Here is a 24,161-nt window from a genome sequence, read left to right as displayed (position 1 = left end):
GATCGAGTACAATATTAAAATCTCCTGCTATTATAACTGGTTCTGTAAAGTGTAGGAGTTCAGAAAATAGTGATTCTAGGGCAGATGGGTCATCTCTATTAGGCCCATAGTATCCCACTATCGTAAGGCGTGAGCCTCCTATCACTACTGTTGCAATAGCCCACCTGCCTGCAGGATCTGTTTTCTGCTCTCAAAGTCTAGTGTTTATTGTTTTTTTAAAAAGAATAGTAACCCCTCTGATGTTAAGTGTCTGCGTTGTAGTAACGGCTAAATCTATCCAGTTGTTTTTCTTAACCAAATCATGAACCTCAGCCTCAACCAAATGAGTCTCCTGAAGTATAATGACCTGCGCATCAAAATCTCGAAGATATTGTTGTATTGTATTAGATCTAGGTTTGGTGCGCAGGCCATTAACATTCCAGGAGAGTATCCTAACTGCGCTCATATTTAGTGTATCTATTGAGGCAGAATCTTACAAACTTACTGCCAGTGATATAGGTCCGAGATTTGCATGCCGTCCATCTTTTAACAATGATAGAGATGATTAAGAACTCAGAGATGAGAAACATTTTGTGTCCTTTTACCCCACCCCACCCCCCCGTGCCCCTCACCCATCTCACCCACCCTCCCTTGAGGAACCCTTGATTATCCACCGGAACACGTCCGGGTTTGGTACCCCTAACCCAATCCTAGCTCTACGGAGCTGTATTTATTCTGGAAAATAAGAACTCGCCAGAGGTGTTCAATTAGAGTTTAGAAGGCTACATCGATTTGCTGGATGTGCTAGATTGACTTACGAGAAATGGGGTAATTAAGTTTATTTATTTATTTATTTATTTATTTTCCTTTTTTTTTCTCCTTTCTTCCCCTTTTTTTGATTTATTTTTATTTATTTATTTTATATACATGTGAATATATATATGTTTTTATATATATATATATTTTTTTTTTTCCACCCAAGTTTAACAATTAGATAGTATGTTTAATTCAGAGCTATTAGGCGATATTATGAGCTTGTAAGCGATAAGCCTCATCTTTTAGGAGTGCCTAAGCTTATCAGCAGGTCATCTGCGGCCTGAACTGTGCTGATATGGTGCATTTTGTTGTTAAGCATAATCTTCAGGGCTGCGGGAAAAATCAACTGAACTGATGCACCCAGATTCTTAAAGGCCTCCATTCTTCTGCCCAGTTCCCACTGTCTATCTAAAGTTGCTCTTGATAGATCAGATCTTATTTGAAACGTAAAGTCTCCACCAGACAGAGATTTTTGTTTGAGGGCTAAGTTGAGAATTTGGTCCTTCAATACAAAGGTATGAAAGTTAACTAGTATCTTCCGGGGCTTCGTGCGCTGAGGATTACGTCTATAAGGATCTCTATGGACCCGTTGAATGTCCGCTTTCAATTCTTCTTCAGTTTGAGTTAAATTGAGAGAACTTTTGATAAGTTGGATGATATATGATTTGATGTCTGATCCCTCATTTCCTTCCGGTACTTGTAATACGCGAATATTACAGCGACGTGCATTGTTCTCAAGGACCTCCATTCTGTCCTTTAGCGCGATATCCACGCTTTTTAGTTTAATTATCTCTTCCCTAGCGTTTTCCAGTTCCACTGACATTACAGCTGTTGTCTCCTCCAAGACCCCAGTTCTAACAAAAAGCCCGTCTATTTTGGTGTCGAGCGACTCACAGTAAGACCTGATCTCTCTCTGTATTTTTGAGGACTCTTCGAATCCACGTTTAATATCAGTCGATAGATTTGAGAACATGGATGCAATTGAAGAGAGTGAGAGACCTGGGGGAATATTAGTGTGTAAGGGAGGTGAACCTGCGGTATTATCCGAGCATACAGGTAAATTGCAGGTAAATTGTGGCTGGATATTTTGATCTGAGTTTAAAGGACATTCGAAGTGTATATGATCTGACCCTTCAAGCTCTTCTCTCTCTTCTGCAATTACTGTCTCCTCTGTTGACTCTGCTACTGCTGTCTCAGAATTTATGTCAGTTTTCTGGTGCCCAGTTTGCTGATGCCCATTTTCGACCGGAAGGCTGCTGACTACAACTCCTACCAACCCTATTGATGTCATAGGTATAGCAATATTTTTGCTGATAGCTGAGGGTTTATTCAGGTCCTTTTGAGTACTGCCATTACCTACCCCCGGCTCTAACAATATATCTATAGCGGGGGAAGCTAAGTTAAGGTCAATCGCGACAGCATCAACATCAGTTGTTACATTGCCTGTCTCATTTTGCACCCCTGTCTCTGTCTCCATACTTAATTGATTACACCCCGACGAAGGCTGATCTCCTGATATGACTATATCTGGAGCCGTGACTTGGGGCATGTGAATTTCAGAGGGGTTATTCTGTGTTAAGTTCAGAACTTGTGGAATGACCTTAAAATAGGATCTTAATGAAGGCGTTATCTTCGAGCTTGGATCAAGAATAGTTTTAACCTTCTTTCCTATCTTTGCCCGTTTGGGTTTTACCTCTGAAGAGAGATATGAGGAGGTTTTTAACAATATATTGCTGAAATTATTACCTGTCCTAGTACTTCTGTTTTCGCTGGTACAGCTCAAATCTGACCTTACGGACCCCCCCTCTGCTTGGGCCCCCCCCCAGACTCCAGTCTATCCACCCGAACTTGAGCCTGAACCTGTGAAGCACAACCTCCCTCCTGTTTGCTTTTAGCCTTGTATGTTCTGGTCACTTTCCTTGTAAAGAGCTTCTGACTTTTACCTCTCCGACCCTAATTGCTCTCTTTCACACCCTCTGCCTCCTCCACTATGTCCCCACTTTGCCCCCCCCTTCACCTTCCTCAATGGAGCTGGATCCACTGGGCCCCCTGGGTTCAGAGATCTGATTTTCTCTGCAACCACCGTTTCAGTTGTCTCAACCTCTGCTTCCGCCTCCGCCACTGCTGTATTTGCCGTTCCTGTTACCACCGCAGTAATACTCAGTGGCAGTAGATTTTCACTCTCGATTTTCCCCGTGGCTGCAGGGCTGAGGTCTCTGCGTAGATACCATAACCGCCTACCTCGACGGAGCTCCAGGACGGCACGACTCCACTTCCAGGGAGATTTTTGCTGTGTCAGCCGAGCCGGTTCAGAGCTCGGCAATAGGGATCCGGTGGTGATCACTGTGGAAACGCCCCTCTGCAGACACATCGGACCGCGGTAGGAGGCTGCTCACATGCGAGAAAGAAAACCCAAAGGTATTTTGCCGATTTATTTTCCTTTTCTCTTGAAAGATTAAACTCCGTAGCAGTGAGGAAATGCTGTAGTTAATCATTTTTGAAGAGCCACCCAGAATCACCGAAAGAACGCATTTTCGGCGAAGAAAACCAAACGCCCCGCAGAAGCTAGGACAGAGTACCACGGCAGCTCAGCCTGCTGCCGCCATGTTCCCCTAGAGGTCGCAACCTCAGTCATTTGGAATCTTCTCTGTTAGATAAGACATCAGGACCAAAGGAGGTTTCTTTCTTCTATAATTTAATCTTGGAGGAAATAGACGGTGAATTCCATCTCCCGGATCAACTTTGGGGTTCCCTGTTGCCATCTGTTAATTTACATGAACTATGGATAACATCTTGCAATGTTCTCTGGGACTTAGTGAAACCGGCTTGGCTTCGTAGAAATCATCTTTTCACTATGCATAGGGCATATTATTCCCCACAAAGATTGTCTAAATTTACAAGAGCGGAGCCGGTTGCGTGTGCTCGATGTGGCCTAGTGGGGGCTTCAGACACACATATGTTCTATGAATGCCCACAGTTAACATCATATTGGCGATCAATAGGTAACAAATTAACATCTCTTACAGGCTCCACCGTTGTAATAGATCTCCGGTTGGTAATATTTGGAGTTATGGAGCAGAAACGCAGCCCTAATAATAACCTATTGTTTTATTCCATGTTGTTGGCCCGACGAGAAATATGCAAGCGGTGGAAAGAGGCTTCTCCCCCGACTTTCTATGACTGGTGCTCCTCAATGTTGCAAACATCAAAGATGGACATGTTCAGGTCTGGAATAACAAATAAAAGAGCATTTTGGCAGATATTAGTCCTATGAGTTTGAGCTGGGGTTTTTTTTTTGTTTTTTTTTTCCCCCAGTTCCAATGATTACGAAGCCATGATACACTTCTTCTGCTAACACATCTTCGCTCTTTATTTAGCGATCAGGTGGCAAAAGCAATGGTGGTAACTGGCTATTGGTAAATATCTGTCTAACGCAAACATAATGGGGTTTTAAGGTGAATAGTTCAAATGACATTGCTGAGGGGTGCAGACGGAATTGCACATCGAACATGGCCCCTTCCAGCCTTTGGCTGAGGCAGCGTGTCAGTCATACTATGAGCCAGATTACCCTGTCCGAATATCTTGACAGATTAGTACCATGGTGGAGATGAGGAACAAAGAAGAAAAAAAAAAAAAAAAAAAAAAAATCTGTGACAAAAGCAGTAACCCGCTGCGCTAACTACATAAAATACAGGGGCATATTACCAAGCAATAGCGATTATCGCTATTGCTTGGTTAGAGACAAAAATTTACCGCTGAGCTGCGGCGATTTTTACCGCAAATAAACCTTGGTATTACCAAGGTTTATCGCAAATGCGATAAAAATCGCCGCAAATGAACGAATATCGCTGAAAAGTCAGCGATATTCATGCATTACCGAGCTAATGCTCTTAGCCATGTTATCCACCTCCCATTGGATAACATGGCTAAGAACTGCTCAGGGCAGGTGTTAGCTTTTGGAGATATTCGCGCTTAGCGCGAATATCTCCAAAAGTTGGTAATAGGAGATAGCGATGTTAGCGACTGTTTTCAGTCGCTAACATCTTGGCACGCCCACTTTGCTTGTCATTAGTGATAAATATCACTGACATGCAAAGTGGGGCCCAAGATGGTCGCTATCTCCTACTAGCTGTCGCTAACTGGTGTTAGCAACAGCTAGGTAATAGGGAGATAATTTTATCTCCGCTTTCTTGGCTTTTAAAGCCAAAAAAGCGGAGATAAACCCCTTGATAATATGCCCCACAGTTCTTTGATTTGCATGATACACGTTCTTTCTCCACTGCTTTATGATGTCAGAACTGCCTATTGATAAAACTTCACTCTTTCTCTCCTGTAGAAACATTAATCACTACATTTATCTTGACATTTTTTTATTGTTGCCTGAAAACCGAAGGACATACAAGCAATTCTGCAGCATGTGCTTTTAAACCCATACGATATTTCGAAACACAGGGCCCCAAGGTCAACACCAGGTGCAGCTGCACTGGTCGCACTGCCCTAAAGAAGCCCTGATTCAAATATATCCTTAATGTAAACCACAGAAGTGCCTCTTCCTCCAAAATATAGAGTGACCTACAAACAGAGATCCCATTTGGCTTACAGTCAAATCTCCTACTTTGAGCTCATTCAAAATAGAAATAATCTACATTCCTCTCACTTCATAGTGAGTGACAGAAGCAGAGAGAGCAGGGCACTTTCAGTTCAAAGTGTGCAAGTCTTTTGGCTGGACGTCTTGCAATGGCCAGCCACACATGCATACTTTAAACCTCTCTAACCCAGGCAGCTAGGTTAGAGAAAGCCAAAGCCTCCAGAGCGCCGAGTGAGGTTGCTCCACCAATCCTAATACTGCTCTTATGCTGATGAGGATTGGTGAAGGGAGTTTGGAGTCTGCCTGCCTGCCTCCAGGAGAGAAGACCATTGAGGCGGAGGATGTTCAGTCGTGCTTGCAGGTAAGTTGTTTTAATTTTGTTTTATCGTCTGACCCGCCCTAACACCCTCGGGACATGCCCGGTGCCACTGTTATTTTATCCCAACAGGCAAGATATTAAAATTCCGAGAAACATTCCTACCTACAAGTACTGTCACCAACCAGGCTTTGGGTGTGCTGAGAGAACTCTACTGATCCTGGTCTTCAAATCTGTGAGCAGGTTCTTGACTATCTACCTTTCCTCAACTATTACGAGTACGTTTACTTGTGTTTTTAGGGTGAGAATGGCCCTAACATATGTCTTACGGAAGCTCACAAGTGAACAATCTGCCTCACTATCACATTATCCATGTAGTAAGTGTGAGCTTGCAGTTGGTAAAAACTCTAAAGTGCTAATTGTGCAGAGTAGGAATAGAAAATTCTGACTTTAAATTCAAGTTTTTGTTCACTTAATTTGAATGTAATTGTTCAAACATTTCGAGAATCATGACTCATGCCCTCAGAATTCTGACAAAATAATCCCTGTATTTCTACAGTATGCCATACAAATGTTTAATTTAATTATACCACGCATAATTAAGTAACTACAAACGCACAGCTCTGGAAATCTCTCTATTAACATCTCCCCTCATCCCAAGCTGTCACATTTTTTCCACCAACATTTTAACCAGCCCAGTTGCCAAATGTGACCTCGGTTTAATGCAGTGAGAAGAGTTGAATACAGCCAATGTACAGATGTGCGCGCTTCATGGAAACATCATTTCCATCCAAGGCATGAAATGCATGTTTCCTTTCAAGTCCATAAATCCGACATATGGGCATGGGAAAGGACTTTGAAAAGGCATTACTCCAGCATTACAGCAGCATGTATTGTTTAATCCTATGTGACAATGTATCTTGGTTCCATATCGATGGCATGAGTGATAGCGTCTTGTTAGGCCAGCTCCAGCTGTTACTGTCCAAACACTCGAAGTAGAAAGAAACTTACAGCAAATGACTTCGTATTGCATTCTATCTGTAAAATAACTGCAGATTGATTAGGTGAGCTTGAAATGTTTTATTTACACTTAGAACATGCTCTGTAACAGAACGCGTTTCCACATTATGCACGTCATAACATTCTGGGGAAACGGGATGGCTTTCTAAAACCCTGTTTTTGACAGGCTCCACTCACTTAATATTTGCATGTAAATTTAAAGCACAATTTACTTAACTAGTCAAACTATGGGCCTGTAGTTGTGCAAGTTTATGAAATGTCTTTCGTTTGTGTAATTGAAACTATAGACTCGCTAGGAGTGCCTGATAGAGTGAAAGTGGTTTGAAGTTTTGTCAAAACAATAGCACAATTACGCCCCTATCCAAAAATACTGTATCACAGCGGTATTCCAGTCCACAAGGTTTTCCTGAAAATTTTCAAATTACCATACAAATACCATACTTGATTCCCTGGCTAATTCCCAATATTTTGACTCATTAGAACTTGGCAATTCCACGAAATATCAGCTAGTGAAAAATCCAGTAGGAATTTCAGGAATTTTGGTATTACTTTAAATTCCACGTTCAGCCGAAACACAATTTAGTGTCTGATCGCAGCCTTACTGCCAATGGACATTGAATGGCAATATGGTCAATCAATGATAAACGTCTATTAAACTAAGGCCTTTCCCTCATCCACCCATTCTTATTGAATTGCTCCACGTTCCCCATGAATCAGGAAACTCGCCTCCATAATTAAAAAATATCGAAGGTCCTTTTTGGTCGTTCTTTGAACATGAAAGCCTATATTTCTTAACCAGTTACTGCTGCACTATCCCGTTTATTGAATATACCCTAGATATATTGGTATCACCCACAAAGCAATGCATGGAACAGGACCGCTCTTCATCAGGAATAAAATCACCAAAGACATTCAACAAAGGAACCTCCGCTGTAGAGTGTCACCATGCCTTAAAATGCCAAAGTACAAGAAAAAAACATCCTTCTCAGTTCATGGTGCCAAACTATGGAACTCTTTACCCCCCCAACATAAGGTCCAGGGATAACCACCTTATCTTCAGAAAGCTACGCAAGAATGAGCTCTTCCCCACATAACCACCATACGCATACAGAAATATACACCATATCCCTGTGTATATAAGCATTTAATTGAACTATAGATACGTACCTATATATGTGTATTTCTTTGTATAAACGTGTATATTAATTGTTTTTAAAAATATAGATATTCATTAGTTCTGCTTAACAGAAGGGCATATAACTGATAGTTACATTATTCTATATTTTTAACATGTATATAAGTGACTGCATCAATAAGTAAATATTTATCAAAACTATTTATCTACAATTGCTTCACTATTGAATTACATAAAAAATATATATTCATTTGAGGAAAAACAACTCTTGAAAGCCAGAGTTTATTAAATGCATCAACAATCTACAGATACTACCTTCCTTGTTCTTATGTATCTATGTATTTACTACTTTTCTTCTAATTCAGCATATCCAATGCACTACCCCATTTCTCACCCTATACCTCTATCAATATATCCTCTACCTCCACTCTATGAATCATCCCAAACCCCCTACCACTACTAGGACCCCCAAAATAGCCTTTTCTGCACTCTTCCATACTCTACCCCTCCTTGCATCATCTCATACCTCTTTTACTATTCAGATCTCACAAACAAGCCTTTCTAAACCCTTTCCTCTGACTCTTCCCACTCCACCTCCCTTTTTACTCATCCTAAACTTCCTCCTACTGCTATGAGCTCCAAGAAAAACCAAATTCTAAATCCTTTCCTCTTCTATTCCTCAATTATCCGTTTTAATCCAAATAACAGACTACCATGTCTACCACTCAAATTAATTTCATATTTCACTATACTAATTCACCACTAATACTTTATGGGTTCCGGAGTATCATGCTACTCACCGAAAAAGCACTTCAACGTCTCATCTGAGGTTGCTGGACGGATCTCGCTACTTTTGGCGTCCACGGTTAACCGCGTTGTTGGGCCGTGACTACTACATTGGTGGTTATGCCGGATGAGGAATTTTCCCTGAAATGGATAAGGTGACATAAGGATATAATTGTCTTTAGAATTATTATACGCTGTCCTGGTTTTGGGGTTCCGGTTATACTGCTACTGGATCGACCTCCCAGTCCACTTGGCACTTGCCTCTCGATTCTTGATTTGGAACATTGGGACTTCTACACACCACAGTTCTCTTGTGAAGCAACAGTTCAGCAATTATCCTCAAAATGTCTACCTGCTCATAATTTGCAACCAGTATATACGCCTCTCTTGAGGAAACTGGACCTTTTCCTCTCATATTTATTTGGAAGAGTCAAGATCGAGGGATAGCGCGCCGTCACTGCAGTCTGTACCGTCTATAGATGTGACATAACTTTTATAAACCGCCCTGAAGAAGTCCCATGTTGGGGCGAAACGCGTCGGCTGTACTGTCTTTTCTACTACACATGGAATAAAGAAATCAAAATTGAGGAGCTTTTCTCTTGTTATCATTAGAATTGGAATTTGCTATATTGTTGATACTACGTGGTGCACCTGTGTGTGCTTTTGTGTATATTGTCGAGTTCCTGTTGGAACTAGCACGGTGATGGTGGGTGCTAATCAGTGTGCACACATTTCCCTATGCTGATAGAGGGGGAACTTTACGATTAGAGCTACTACAGGTTAGGTGCTAACATCAAGAAGGCTCCACTGTCTTTTCTGTTTTTAGCAGTCTCATCAGAGGTAGTAAGTGCTATATAAATGCAATTACAATACAATAATACTTAAATATCCCATTCAGCACAGCTAAAACATTATTCAACTTGTTAGAAATTGGGTTGCTGCTGAGGGGGGTGAAACCTTACTTAATCTGGAACTACAATGCTTGTCAGAGTGGAGTCACAAGGAAACCCCAATTTAAACTGTGCTTAACCCTCTGGTAGCTTGCCACAGAGCAGTCAGGCTTAACTTAAAGTAAATGTGTGAAATATGTATACAGCAATTCAAACAGTAACTAAGTGGAAACACATCACAAGAAAATTCCCACAACAATTTGAAAATCTAATACACAATTTAATACCAAAATGCCAAAAACCCAATCATTAGAGCTGAAGTTATGATTTTTCAAAGATTTAATTGAAAATAGCACTAAAAATCCCAAAGTGGCAATTGCGGATGGTCATGCAAGCCCAGGAGAAGTCACAAGTTCAGGTTGACTGCAATGGAGCGTGGGTCGGATACAATGACCAGGTTAGTCCCGCTAAAAATATTATCGTCTCAATCCAGCGCCAAGGGTTCCATTCGTGGTGAAAGGTGTAGCAAGGAGCAGGGAGAGTGATGCAGGCATCCATCGAAGTGCGCAAACTGCTGGACGGGAATTGCAAACGGCCATTTGTGCAGGGCAAAGATCCTGTTGCAGACTGTCAGGGCTAGAGGTTTTCGTTGGCAGTCACTTGTGATGCTATACTGTGATGACTTATTTATCCAGAACTTCGCTGTGGTGAAGGGCATGGGCAACAAGATTTTGCTGCCAATGAGCTTGTTCGTGTTCACAAAGAGCCCATAAACTTCAGGGAAGCTCAACTGAGTCCCCCCAAGGGTCCAAACATGAGGGGCACTATTTAGGGGTCAGAAACTCACTTCAGCAGAGGCCAGCAGGGCTCAGTCAGGCCCAGTTGCAGGACCCATTGCAGGTCCATGCAGCAGGTCAGCTGGGCAGTTGCAGGGAGTCTCTGGAGCTTGGTATGTCCCTGTAGCCCAGACCAGGAAGCCATCTGACTGACCCTTGGAGTCACTTCAGATGGGGATAAGGGGTGCAGGTCCAATATTCCTTCTTAGCAAGCATGGCAGCAGAGCAGCAGAATAGCAAGGCAGCAGAGTGGCAGTCCTTTTGACAGCACAGCAGCACAGCAGTCTTTCCTCGCTAGTGCCACCAGGTCCAGGAGAGTACTGAAATGTAGGTGTTTGAGGTCCAATATTTATACATGGGGCCTCCTTTGAAGTAGGAGAAGCTTCTGTAGGTTTCCCTTGAGGTGCACAGGTTTCCTGGCTCCCCTGCCCTGGCTCCAGACTAACTACAGGGGGGTTTGCTGATGGCTGCCGTTGGAAGCCCAACAGGATACGCCATTCCACCAGGAGCTGGGTGAAAAGATCACAGAATATTTGTTGGGTAACTGGTTCTCCACTGTTAGGGTTATGAATGTGAGGCCCTTAAGGTGGTCCTCAGAAGGGAATGTCTGGCAAAGTGTGTGGGATGAGGAGACAGATATAGGGAGAGCAGGGAGACATAGAAAAAAAGCTGACAGAAAGTTAGGAGACTGATGATCCAAACATGAGGGAAACTGTTTCCGCGCTTAGGAGAATGTTGGGGCACATGTGGGTTAGGCTTGACAAACTCATGCTTCAGGAATATAAACAGTGACTGCACATGGAGGGGATAATCCCATTCAGTTACTAGCACTGCTTCGTGAGATGGAGAGGCTCCTATTGTGGCTCTTCAAAGGCAAGCTAGCTACAACTCAAAATGTTCTCAACAACACACTAAGGGGTCATTTGCATGACCTGTATATGGGGGCTGAGGCAGAGATTACAGTGATGGCAGATACTTGGATGGTCTTAACTAACAGTTATTCCTCCTGCCCTGAGAGAGGACCTCAAAGTAGATATTACATTGGAGAATATACAGGAGGTAATGTCCAAAATGAACAGGGGGGAAGGCACCAGAAGGCAATGGGTTCTTGGCAGAATTCTATCAGGTATTCACTGTGCAGCTAGTGGAGCCACTACTCAAGGTATGTTGCCACCCTCAGGAAGGGAGTAATCTGTATGGTTCTGAAGCCGGGAGGAGATTCCACTTGCAGACCCCTCACCATGCTCAACATGGACACGAAGTTGCTGTGTAAGGTTCTCGAGAGATTGATGACTGGGTGCGGTGTCTGGGTTAGTACCCAAGGACCAGTGCTGCTTTATGCCCAGGCACAGCACAGCCCTTAACCCACGTCAGCTTGTGCACATGTTACACACAGTGGACAAGAGGGTGGAAGACCTAACAATAGCGTTGGTGGATATCACCAAAGCATTTGATACGCTGAAATAATCTCCAATGATGCTCCGGAAGATGGGTTAGCCCTCGGTTCTGTAGGTGGGTGGACTCGTCTACACAGGTCCCCGAGATAGAGTGCAGAGTGGTGCCCTGGTTTAAGATGAGTGGAAGGTGAGGCAGTGCACTCGACAGGGCTACCTGCTTTTGCCTCTCCTCATTGTCCTGTTGCTGGAGCCCCTGGCAGCTAAGCTGCCTAATGTAATGGACGGCTTTGGCATGGTGGTGGGGGACTGCACTCACATTATCTCTCTGTACGCCCATGACATACTATTCTACCTCCAAAGGCCTGTGGAAGTGGTGGCAACATTACTGACACATCTGGAGGAATTCAGATGGGTGGTGGGACTATGCATCAATGAAAGGAAGTCCCGGCTGTTCCCACTGGGGGCCATGCGGAGCACTGGCCACCTGAGGGGGAGCTGGCCCTGCTGTGACAAAACTGGGAGACCGAGTCTTTTTCTACCTTAGTGTTATTGTCAGTCACATGCTATATAACCAGCAACAATACTCTGCTAACCAGCTAATTAGCAGGTTTATTAGTTCTGTACAGTTTTGGAATACACTACCACTGTCAATGGCAAGGCAATTAGCAATGGCAAAGATGTTTTTTTCTTCCTCGATGTCACTACGTAGTCCACAATGCCATTTTTACATTACTGTGCAGTTTTTTTAAGACCCTCAACAGACTCCTGATATCACTGGTGTGGGCCCGTAGGAGGAGTCAGGTGGCACTACTACTCCTGAAGCAAGACTTCTTAGAAGGAGGTATGGGCTTCCCGGCTTGGAGCTTTATTATTATGCATCTAAACTGCAGCACGCAGCGCTGTCAGCGGATTGGGGCGATAACTGGAAGAAGAGATTGCTGTGCGGAATGACGATAACTGGGAGAAGAGATTGCTGTGTGGAATTCACAACAACAAATCCCTAATGGCTCTGTTGATGCATGACTAATGCACACCACAGGATCTGCCCTAATTAATCCAACAAGTTGCAGAGCTGTGGGAGTGAGCATCTACTAGGGTTTTGAAGAGGCGTCCTTCTTGTTATATGGACATTGTTACCTTTTAGCTGAATTAACAAATCCATGTCATTGGCTCGATGGAGAGAGTGGGTTTGAGAATCTTGGTGACCTCTACCTGAATGAGCGCTTTTTCACATTGATAGAAGCACGGGTGCATTAGCGGTGGGAGGCGGAAAATTCTTGCAGTATGCCAAACTGTCAATCACGGCACAGGAGATATGGACTGACTTCTAACACATACCCAAGCAGACCTAAACCCTCCAATTACCATTTTCAGCTTGGTCAGCGAGACACATGGTGACGCATCTATGCAAAGCACTCAAGGCGGATAGAGTTGCGGTAGAGCCGGCATTCTGACAAGGGTGGGGGAGGGGCTGGACATGTCCTTGTCAGAAACTGAATGGGAATAGACTTGTCAGAAACTGAATGGGAATGGGCTGGTGAAGAGAGTCTCGTGCAATGCCAGATTTAAACTGACACACTTCAACTTTGTGCACTGCATATATCTTACACCTATAAAACTCAGTCACACGTATGCAGGCAGGAGCACTGACAGCCCTATATGTGGGGGTGCCTCCTTTCTGCACATGGCCTGGAAATAGGAATGTCTTAAAGTGAGAGTGTGCTGGGTGGCAGTGATTGCATGGGCAAGGGAGGAGATGAGGTTGGCGATCGAGGAATCCCCTCATGTGTGCCTTCTTGGGGTTGTGAGGCAGCCCAGGGGTGGGAAAATGCATTGGAAATTCCTGCAGCTCATGTTCATGTTAGCAAAGAGGAGAGTAGCTTTAGGGTGGTTGAGCACACATGACCCTCGAGTAAAGATGTTGCTCAATGGGGGCTAGCATAGAAGGTACATATGAAACTTAACCAATGGTATGACAAACTACAGGAGGATTTGGAGGTTTGGGCTGCACTGCTGTAGGGAATGCACTGGTGGTAAGGGACAGGGGTTGCCACAGGGATTGCATACACAGGACCCAGTACCACATAAAGCAGGGCCATCTATACTGGAGTCAGGGGGATGGGTGGATAGTCAACCCAGAGCAAATTAATCAAGTTCCAGAATCTAAGCCTGATGGTTCACTATGTATTGAAGGTACTATGGTTGGAATCCCTTCTCGCTAGTGGTTTAGAATGGTATGTATCTACACTTAATTTACCATTGTTTTATGTTGTTTTTCAGTATTCTTTTTTATTGTAATAATATTATTCTCTACTTAGGTATTGTTACAGTTGTATTAAGTAATTATCGGTGCATGTTGTCAACCTTATTTGGGGCTAAATATATATGTGTACATGTGTGTAAATGTCAATTAAAAAAGCATTTTAAAAAACTACAGGGCGGAGGCATTCATTTGTGTGAAGGCAGGACACAGCCTACTCATGTGTAATTGAGACTGTGCCTTACTCTGCCCTCCCATCCTGTCAGTGATGGCCCATGCAGGCACACCTAAACTTTCAATTGTGTGTTGCTGTCTAGGAGGAATACACAAAGTCCAGCTGTCAACTACATCTAGTCCTGTAACCCAGAGACAGGCTGAAAGCACTAAGGGGCTTATTTATGAGAGGGTTCCATCACGTTTGCCCCACGCAGCATGGTACATGTGTGACGCAAACCTCTAAGTCATATTTTTGAAGCCATGCAAAACTACTTTGAGTGGCTCTGAGTGGCTTGAAATATCTGGAGTAACACAGCACAGCTCAAATCGCTGCATTGCTTTATTCATCCCTGAGAAGGCATTTCATGGGCGTCAGTAAGTGTTCCCAAGCATTTTCTATGGATTTTGATGCATCCCCAGAACTTGTAAACCTGGGGATTTACCAAAATCTTACACCTTCCCGGGGGAGAAGTAAAAAGGAAAAATATCTCTATTTCTCCTCGTTACTCCCTCTTTCTATGTGTGCTGCAGTCTGTAGCACACATAGAAAGGAGAACATGTCTTCCAGGATGGATTGTTTTTGTGCAGGAAGGTGGTCGTTCCTGAATAAAAACAATCCTGCATGCAGCACAATCAAAATTTCTGACATCTTTCGATTTTAGCTTTGCCAAAATTGATTTTCCCAAATGCCCATACCTCAGAGGACATTTTTGTCTCTGTCTTATGTGTAGTCCCCTTGTGAGCAGAAAATTGCAAATATCAGTGCACGTATCAGTGGTTTCAAAGTGTCATGTCTTGGTACCGAGCTGATATGAACAGGGTGGCCCATTGAACCTGAGCAGTACTGTAAACAAACAATATAATTACTCTCATGAAATGACCCTGTCCTTGGTAATCATGTGCATGCACAATGCTCAGGGTATGCTTTAAGGCCAGTAGTGCATAGATACACTGCTGTAATCTCCATGGAAGTGCCTTTTTGAAGTACTTTGCAGATGTATCAGTGGTTTCATGTTTAACATTGTGGCGGGCGGTGCTGAGAGACCCGCTCGCCACAATGCTAAACATGCAGGATGCGCCCGCCACAGTGGCGGGCGCATCCTAATACCCCCCTCGGGACCCCCGCTCTTAAGTCCGCCTGCCATCCTAATGACCCCCATAGTCTTTGTTTTTAACTTTCCAATCCATTTCACTAATAAAGGGATTCCTAGGGAGTGGATGAGGAAATGTTATCTTAAAAGTTATGTAACCTTACTAACAATCTTCATAAGAGCTCCCTACAACATGGCTGAGCGCACCCTCTCCTTTATGAGACAAGGTTATCCTGATGATAGATAAAGCATGCCACTATTAGAGTGGGTGAGGGTATTATAAGAAAAGGTTTGGTTTTTTCCCTTCCCTACTCGAGTTGGAGTAGTGCATAACATTGCACATAACTCAATAATACTGCTCTTTTTCCCTGCAGAAGCTTCAGCCTTCCAGAAGGGATACTCCTTGGTGATTAGAATGCACGAATAAACAAAAGTCCCCATCTCTAATCACTCTGTAGTTCGGATTACATCTAAGATTAGAAATGTACAGGTGGGGAAGACTGGCTGACAATCATGGTTAATTAAATAGCTCAGTGCACTAAAAGAACTTCCAGGCTTTAACAAACCCAACATTGCAGGAAAAGACCATCATAGATAATGGAGAGAGGGTGGAGATTCATGTAAAATGGAGCAATGAATGATTCTAATGTCCAGGAAGGGGTGGAAGGATATTACTTAGTTCATAATAAATGTACCCTAAGAGATAGTGCTACAAAATGTGCCTTGCAGAGACCTAGAATTAAATTCCAGCCTATTCACAGGGACCTTTTCAGGATGAAGGCTAGTACATAGAAGCCAAGACAAGAACAATCCTAGTAAATTTTATGTCTTATGAACTGGGAGAACACATATTGTATTGAAAGTTAAACCTCTTGAAAATAAAGATTTCCCATTCTGTCCAAGCCCTTTAATTAGCCTCGCCAACAACTTACAGGACTCCTCAGCCCCAGTATTAGTTGGAGGAGATTGTAACATCTTACTGGACAGCGTGCCAGATACACATCACTCAATTACATCCCCAAAATGTAGCATGATATTCAATATGATTTGTGGCATGTGCCTTCGTGTTGTTCGTAGAGAATGTGCAGATAGTCGAAAGATATGCATTTGATTACAAAACACCCAGCCATTTCCAAGGCTCGATTTCTTCTTGGAAGAAAAGGTAGTAGAAGTTACTGACCACTTGGATCATATCTCAGGCCAGCTGTACCCTCCACACAAAGTGTTTGCTTTGGATTTTGGTTTGGAAATTATCATTAGTGCTGCTAAAAGTATTTTACTTTTGTGGCTTTATGATATTAATTATGACATTTATGAGTGAGTGAGAAAATCCTACCTGACTTTGAGTATTGCATCTAGTTGACGTATGCTTTAAGTACCGTCCCAAGCATTTATATGCTGAGGAAAAGACTCTTCAAATAATAAAATGATATATGTAATGTAGCACCTAGCAGTTGTGGGTGTCACCTCTACACACCTTCAAATGTAAATAGTAACAGAATTCCATGTGGGAAGAACCACATTTGATACTCATTAAAATCCTGGGCCCTTATTTATGAGGCCTTGCGTCAGTTTTGCGCCGCCGGTGCGTCACTTTTTGTGACGCACCAGCGGCGTCCAAAATGTGCCTTGTTGTGCCATATTTAAAAAGTGACGCATCTAGGTAGATGCGTCACTTTTTAAACCCCTGTGCCACATTATACCTGCGTCAGGTATAATGTATGCAGAGGGAGCGTTCCCCCGCAAAAAGCCTCGTAATAGTGACGCAGTGAAATCTATGAGATTTCACTGCGTCACTTTTAGGATGCTGTCGCGTCAAAATCTTGTGCCTGCCTCACAGCAGGCGTAAGACTGACGCAAGCCCTTACACATGGGGCTTTCCCCATGTGAAAGGATGCATTGCTGGAGTTGCGTCACTTTTGTGACACACTCCAGCAATGCGTCACTTTTGCGCTTACAGATGCGTCAGAAATACTGACGTATCTGTAAGTCCTTGCGACATGATGCGTCATACATTAAATATGACGCATCATTAGTGTCGCAAGGAGTGCGCAGTGAAAAGGGACGCATCACTGTTTTCACGCAGCGATACGTCACTTTTCATAAATGAGGCCCCTGGACTCTGGGGAGTACTTTCAAAGGAACCAAATACCAACATTACAGCCATAAAAAATAGTTTGCTTTTCCAAACCTAACCGTGAGTGTGCCTTTGTTTCATCATAAATTGCTGATTGCTTATGTATGCTTGAAAATGAGAAAGGGTTTTAGCTTCAACTTTGGCTTGCTGATATCATGAAATACCTTGGTTTAATCCAGTTGTTTTAAATTCAAGAATAGAACATCCATCCATAATAAATAACTTGCAAAGGGTGCCTGAGTGATGAAACTAAAGGCTGGCCATGGAGGCAGGCACTCTTCCCAGTAACAAGAAGGCTGAATGTCTTTAGGCCTGTCTTTTGAGAATGTATTTGCAATGTTTGAGCTGAACATAACTGCTTTGAACTTTTGCACACTGCTACTGATAACATTTGCCAAAAGTTCCGCCAGGTACAACCCACATCCTGGTCTCTTGGACTACAACAATGTTATGTTACTGGCATGGCACTAAATTATACCCTAGCTTTACTTTCCTATGCCTGCCAGACATTATTCCCAACTTCACTAGGAAGGGTACCGTTGGTTTGCATTGGTTGCTGCACCTCTGCCATGTATATGGGTTTGGGCTAAGATCCTCTTCTTACATGGCCCTGAAATTAAGCGACATACTCAGGTGTGAACTGAAAATCCCCCCAAAAATAATTCTGCAGTGACTGTAGATTACACAGATGTTTATTTCTTAGAATATGGCTTTGCCAGCTAATATTGTGCTTTATTCACCATTTTGAGGTTCTCAAACTCTGAATGTGCACCATTTGCCTGCATAATTTGCTTCAGTTTGTGCTTTTGCACCTGGATTGTGGAACGGGAGGAAATTTACTATAATGTCACACATTACAGCACAGCAACCAAAGTTGCAATGCATGGAGGGGAAAGTGAAAAGCAGCACCACATCTCCTAACATACTGTGCTGTTGTTCTCTCCCCAAGCCTTTAGGCTGCCATGCGCCCACGCGCACATGTTAGCACCAAAGTGCAAGGATGTGTCTTTTCTGTCAAGCATCGGATTTGTGCTGGAAGGAACTTTTTATATGTACTGTACAATGCAGAATGCATACAAAGTTAAAAAAAGCTCTTTCCTTATGCCTGCCTAGAGGGTGCATAACACTTTGGCTCAAATCTCAGTCTACAGTTAGTGGACAGGGTTTGCGTCAAAACCTGTGGGTGGTCAGCAGGGAACACCTATTTCAGAACTCCCTCTTTTGTGGAGTGGTGTGGCTCACTGGTTAGAGGCAGCAGACCCTGAAGCAGAGAACGGCCCGGGACCAGGGTTCAATTCCCGACGCGGCAGGGTCGTGGCCCAGGGTCAACGGACTCGATAATTCTCGCCTTGGTGCCTACTCTAACCAATTTCAAGTTCAAGTTCAGTAATTTGTATAGCGCACTTCTCACCCAGAGGGTCTCAAGGCTCTTGGGGGAGGGTTGTGCATTACTTATCAAATAGCCAGGTTTTAAGCTGCTTTCTGAAGGAAAGGTGGTTCTGTGTAAGGCGGAGGTGAGTGGGGAGAGAATTCCAGGTTTTGGCCGCTAGGTAGGAGAAGGATCTTCCTCCCATGGTGGATCTGTGGATGCGCGGAATTGAGGCGAGGGCTTGATTGGATGATCGTAGTTGGCGGGTGGGTGTGTAGAAGGACAGACGTGTGTTGAGGCATTCGGGTCCTAGGTCGTAGAGGGCCTTGTGTGCGTGGGTGAGGAGACAGATCGTTATTCTCTTGTTGACGGGGAGCCAGTGGAGGTCTTGCATGATGAGCGCTTAGAGACCTGCAGGTGATTGGGCGCGCTATAAATCTAAAATAACAATAACAATAACAATGTGAGCTTGATGGGGGATGTCCAATATGAGTCTGGCTGAGGCGTTTTGGATGCGTTTGAGTTTTTTCTGTAGTTTGGCTGTGGTTCCGGCGTAGAGGGTGTTTCCATAGTCCAGTCGGCTAGTGACCAGTGCGTGGGTGACAGTCTTTCTTGTTTCGGTGGGGATCCAACAGAAGATTTTTTTGAGCATGCGAAGTACGTTGAAGCATGAGGATGAGACAGCGTTGACTTGTTTGTTCATCGAGAGGGAGGAATCTAGGATGAAGCCCAGGTTACGTGCATGGTCTGTAGGTATGGGTGCTGTACCCAGGGCCGGTGGCCACCATGAGTCGTCCCAGGCAGCGGGGGATGATCCTAAGATGAGGACTTCTTTTTTGTCTGAGTTTAGTTTTAAGCGGCTGTTCTTCATCCATTCGGCTACTTCTTTCATTCCTTCGTGTAGATTGGTTTTGGCGGTGTTAGGGTCTTTGGTGAGGGAGAGGATCAGCTGGGTGTCGTCTGCGTAGGAGATGATGTTGAGGTTGTGTTGTCGCGCGATGGATGCGAGGGGACTCATGTAAACGTTGAAGAGGGTGGGACTGAGTGATGATCCTTGTGGTACTCCGCAGATGACTTTGGTGGCCTCTGATTTGAATGAAGGGAGGCGGACTCTCTGGGTTCTCCCGGCGAGGAACGAGATGATCCAGTCCAATGCTTTTCCATGTATTCCGATGTTGCTGAGGTGTTGTATGAGGGTGCTGTGACAGACTGTGTCGAATGCGGCGGAGAGGTCAAGTAGGATGAGGGCAACTGTTTCTCTGTTGTCCAGTAGTGTTCGGATGTCATCTGTAACTGCGATGAGGGCGGTTTCGGTGCTGTGTTTGGCTCGGACGCGGGACTGTGAGGTGTCGAGGGAATTGTTGAATTCAAGGAAGGTGGCGGGATGACTGTTGACGGCTTTCTCAATGACTTTGGCAGGGAATGGGAGGAGTGAGATGGGGCGGTAGTTCTTAAGTTCAGAGGGGTCTGCTGTGGGTTTCTTCAGGAGGGCGCTGAGTTCGGCATGTTTCCAGCTTTCTGGGAAGGTAGCGGAGTTGAAGTAGCAGTGGATGACATCGCGGAGATGGGGTGCGATGATGGAGTCTGCTTTGTTGAAAATGTAGTGGGGTCATGGGTCGGTTGGCGATCCTGAGTGGATGGAGTTCATCAGGCGGATGGTGTCTTCAGAAGTGATTGGGTTCAAGGCGCGAAGGTTGTGAGAGTTCTGTTTTGGTACGGGGGTGGGTGGAGAGGACTGTTCTTTGGACCGGTTTTCAAAGCTGTTATGTATGTCGGCGATTTTGTTGTGGAAGAAAGAGGATAAGGAGTCGCAGAGGTCTTGGGAGTGAGTGATGTTGTTCGTGCCGGCGGTGGGGTTGGTAAATTCTTTGACGATGTTGAATAGTTCCTTGCTGTTGAGGGCGTTGTTGTCGAGTCGGTCCTTGAATGCTGATTTCTTGGTGGATCGGATCAATTGGTGGTGTTTGCGGGTGGCGGCCTTGAAGGTGGTCAGGTTGTTAGTGGTTGGGTTTTTTCTCCAGGTTTTCTCGAGAGTACGACATAACTTCTTGGATTTCTTAAGTTCATCGTTGAACCAGGGGGCCTTTTTGCTACCTAGTTTGATTTGGTGATTTTTCAAGGGTGCTAGTTCGTCAGCGCTGTGGGTGATCTATTGTGTGAGTTTGGAGGCAGCTTGGTTTGGATCCGATGATATGGCAGGAGGGTTTTGGTTAAGCAATGTGAAGAGTTGTTCGGTGGTGATTTTGTTCCAGTTTCTTCGAGGGACAGGTTGTGGGGGGTTGTGGGTCAAGGTCTTTTTGTAGTTAAAGTGAACGCAGCTGTGGTCCGTCCAATGGAGAGCTGTGTTGTGGTCGAAGGAGATGTGCTTGCTGGAGGTGAAGATGGGGTCGAGCGTGTGTCCGGCAAGGTGGATGAGGGTGCCAACAAGTTGTTTGAGTCCGAGATTGGCCAGGTTGTCCAGAAGGGGGGTGGTGTTGCTGTCGTTTTTCTTTTCCAGGTGGAAGTTGAGGTCTCCCAGTAGGATATAGTTCTCAGAGTTGAGGGCATGTGGGCTGATGAAGTCAGTGATGTCTTTGTTGAATTGTGTGCGGGTTCCTGGTGGTCTATAGATGAGGGTGCCTCTAAGTGTGGTCCTGGGGTCGGTATGGATCTGGAAGTGGAGTTGTTCGGCGGTAGCGAGGTTATCGTCGGAGCTGTTCGTGATTCGGATGGTGTTCTTATGGATGATGGCGATGCCTCCTCACACTTGGCAACTCTGGGCATTAAGCTTGCCTCATCTCTACAACGCCCCCCCCCCACAGACGCCGGGGATGCGTGGTTTCACCTTGGAGATACCCAGTAGGGACCATCTCACAGGGAAAGCCAGGACGGGTTCCCCAGCGGTCCTGGTGCTGAAGACCCAGCGGTCTTCAGCACCAGGACGCTGTAAAAGTGTGCTTTACAAGTCCCACACTTTTACATTGATGGCAAAGTAGTGCATAATGCTACTCTGAGTTACTTGGACCAACTTTCCAATGAAAATCTTGATTTGTGTTGGAAAGTATTATTATTAATATTATATTAAATATTAGCAGGACTCTATAGGGCATATTTACAAGCCCATGGGGCCCACACAAATTACCTATTGATTTTGATGCTGCCCCCTATTTACAAGGGAGCCGTAAATGGGAGGCAGCACCAACACTCAGACCAGGGAAAACCTAGTTTTAAACATGCAAAACGAAGAGAAATGCTTTATTTCTCCTCGTTTTTACTGTTTCCACGTGTGCTGCGTTGTGCAGCACACATAGAAACAGCAAATTGCCATTGATTGTTTATGTCCAGGAAGGTAAGCCTTCCTGCACATAAACAATACAAAAAAGGCGTTTTGGAAGTTCTATGTGTGCTGCATTAAGCAGCACACATGAAAATTACAAAATGTCATTTAAAGATTGTTTTTGTGCTGGATGGAAGACCTTCCTGCACATAAAACAATCTTCCCCTCAACCCAGACACCCTTGCACCTGTGCAAGGGTGCCTGTGTTGGTGCTAGGCTGCTCAGTTTAGTGTCAGCGCAGGGAGAAACGCTGAGCTGTACCATATTGTTGTAAATATGGTGAAGCCCTGCGTTTCTGATGTAGAGGATTGCAACGTTAAGCAAGGAAGGCTAGCGCAGCACTTTACACATAAACCTTGTGCAACATGTTAGTAAAATCTCTACCTATATTCCATAGCAAAGGGGAGATTGCACCAGAACCAGGGTTAGCGCCTACCTTAGAATGATGGGCAACATTTTTTTTAAATATAATGGACTAACTTGAGGTCAGCTTGATTTATATTATGCAGTACAAAATGAATTCAGATTCTGCTTTTGATTCCTACTGTTATGGGCCTCACGTTTCTTGGGCAACGTTTTTCACTCCTGATGCAATAACATCAAACTATGTCTGCTATATTTATAGTGTTCCTTATTTTATTGTTTGTGATTTCAGTATACTCCACATTCACAACAAATGTTGTAGCATTGCAGTGTTTTTTGTAGATGGTGGAAATTGCATTTAATAAACTTAAAAAACAATTTATGCCACAACTATGCTTAACTTTACGTTTGAATACAAATGTCAATATCATGTGCTTAGTATACACATAAAGGCAATGTTATGACATATGAAATTGCTAATTTGTATTTATAAGATGTAGGAAATACTGTTTTCAGGCAGTAGCATATAAAATCTCTATTCCAGATGTGGATCAATGATACTCCAAAGACCATAATAGTTATCATAGGATTTATGTTGGATAATTTATTAATCACAGTTTATTATGCTCAGACATGCAGAATGTGCTCAGTAAGATGAAAGCGATAGAAAGCAACTGGTGTAGGCAAACGCGGAGTGCATTATGGGATCAGGTTCCTCTGTTTGCTCAAATAGCTTTTAATGACTCGCTTGGTTTTATTATCTCCATGCACTCAAAGCGCCTACATAAGGGATATCATACAGCCAAAGAGTATGGCGATGCTTCAAATCAAAGAGTAGGGATACCAACGGCCAAATATTCATCAGTGCAAGATGTTATTATATTGCTATGTGTTAGTAAACTACTTTACATTGATTTATAATTTGGATTCAAGCAGTGTTTTAATCCAAGAATCGTTAAAACCGAATTCTGCTGAGAAAGTTAAACACATAAATTCAGAGTAAATGCTTGCATTGTAATTATATCCAAAGCAACTGAAAACGCTTTCGGAAATTTGAAAAAATGTCCATCTAGGTATAGCAGTCATGTTTTATCATGCGATTTAAAAAAAAAAAAAATCTACACACGGACTTGACTACCATAAATAGGCTCTTGCCAACCTTCAGACTTCTTCCCAACCCATTCACTCCCTGGAAACTGTTGCAAGTTCAACAGCAGGAGTAAATCTTTTTCCAGGTCGGGGCAGGAAGGGAAACACTCCCACAACTGAGTGATGGTGCAGAAAAAGTGGTTTCAATATGGGGTGAATATTTTTCCGTCGAATAAGAAATGAATGCAATTGCATTAATATAAATTATTTTGTATGTACAGTTGAACACTATTTACCAATATGCAAATGGGACACCACCCGCATGAACATAACTGGAAATTCCTACAATCTTTCCTGGAATATTCATGGATACCTTTGACAGTAACAGGTTTTCGGGAATACTTATGGAGACTTGCGAATCCTAAAAAAAAGTGTAAATCTGTGCCTCAATGAAGGACAGAAATATATGGGTGATTACTCCCAAATTCTCTCAAGGATTTATTGGAATATTTTCTATTTATAGAGCTCCAGATTTTGGTATTTAGATACCACAGTAG

The sequence above is a fragment of the Lissotriton vulgaris genome, chromosome 6, assembly GCF_964263255.1.
Source record: "Lissotriton vulgaris chromosome 6, aLisVul1.2, whole genome shotgun sequence".
In the NCBI taxonomy this organism is placed as follows: domain Eukaryota; kingdom Metazoa; phylum Chordata; class Amphibia; order Caudata; family Salamandridae; genus Lissotriton; species Lissotriton vulgaris.
This window is presented reverse-complemented; position numbering follows the sequence as displayed.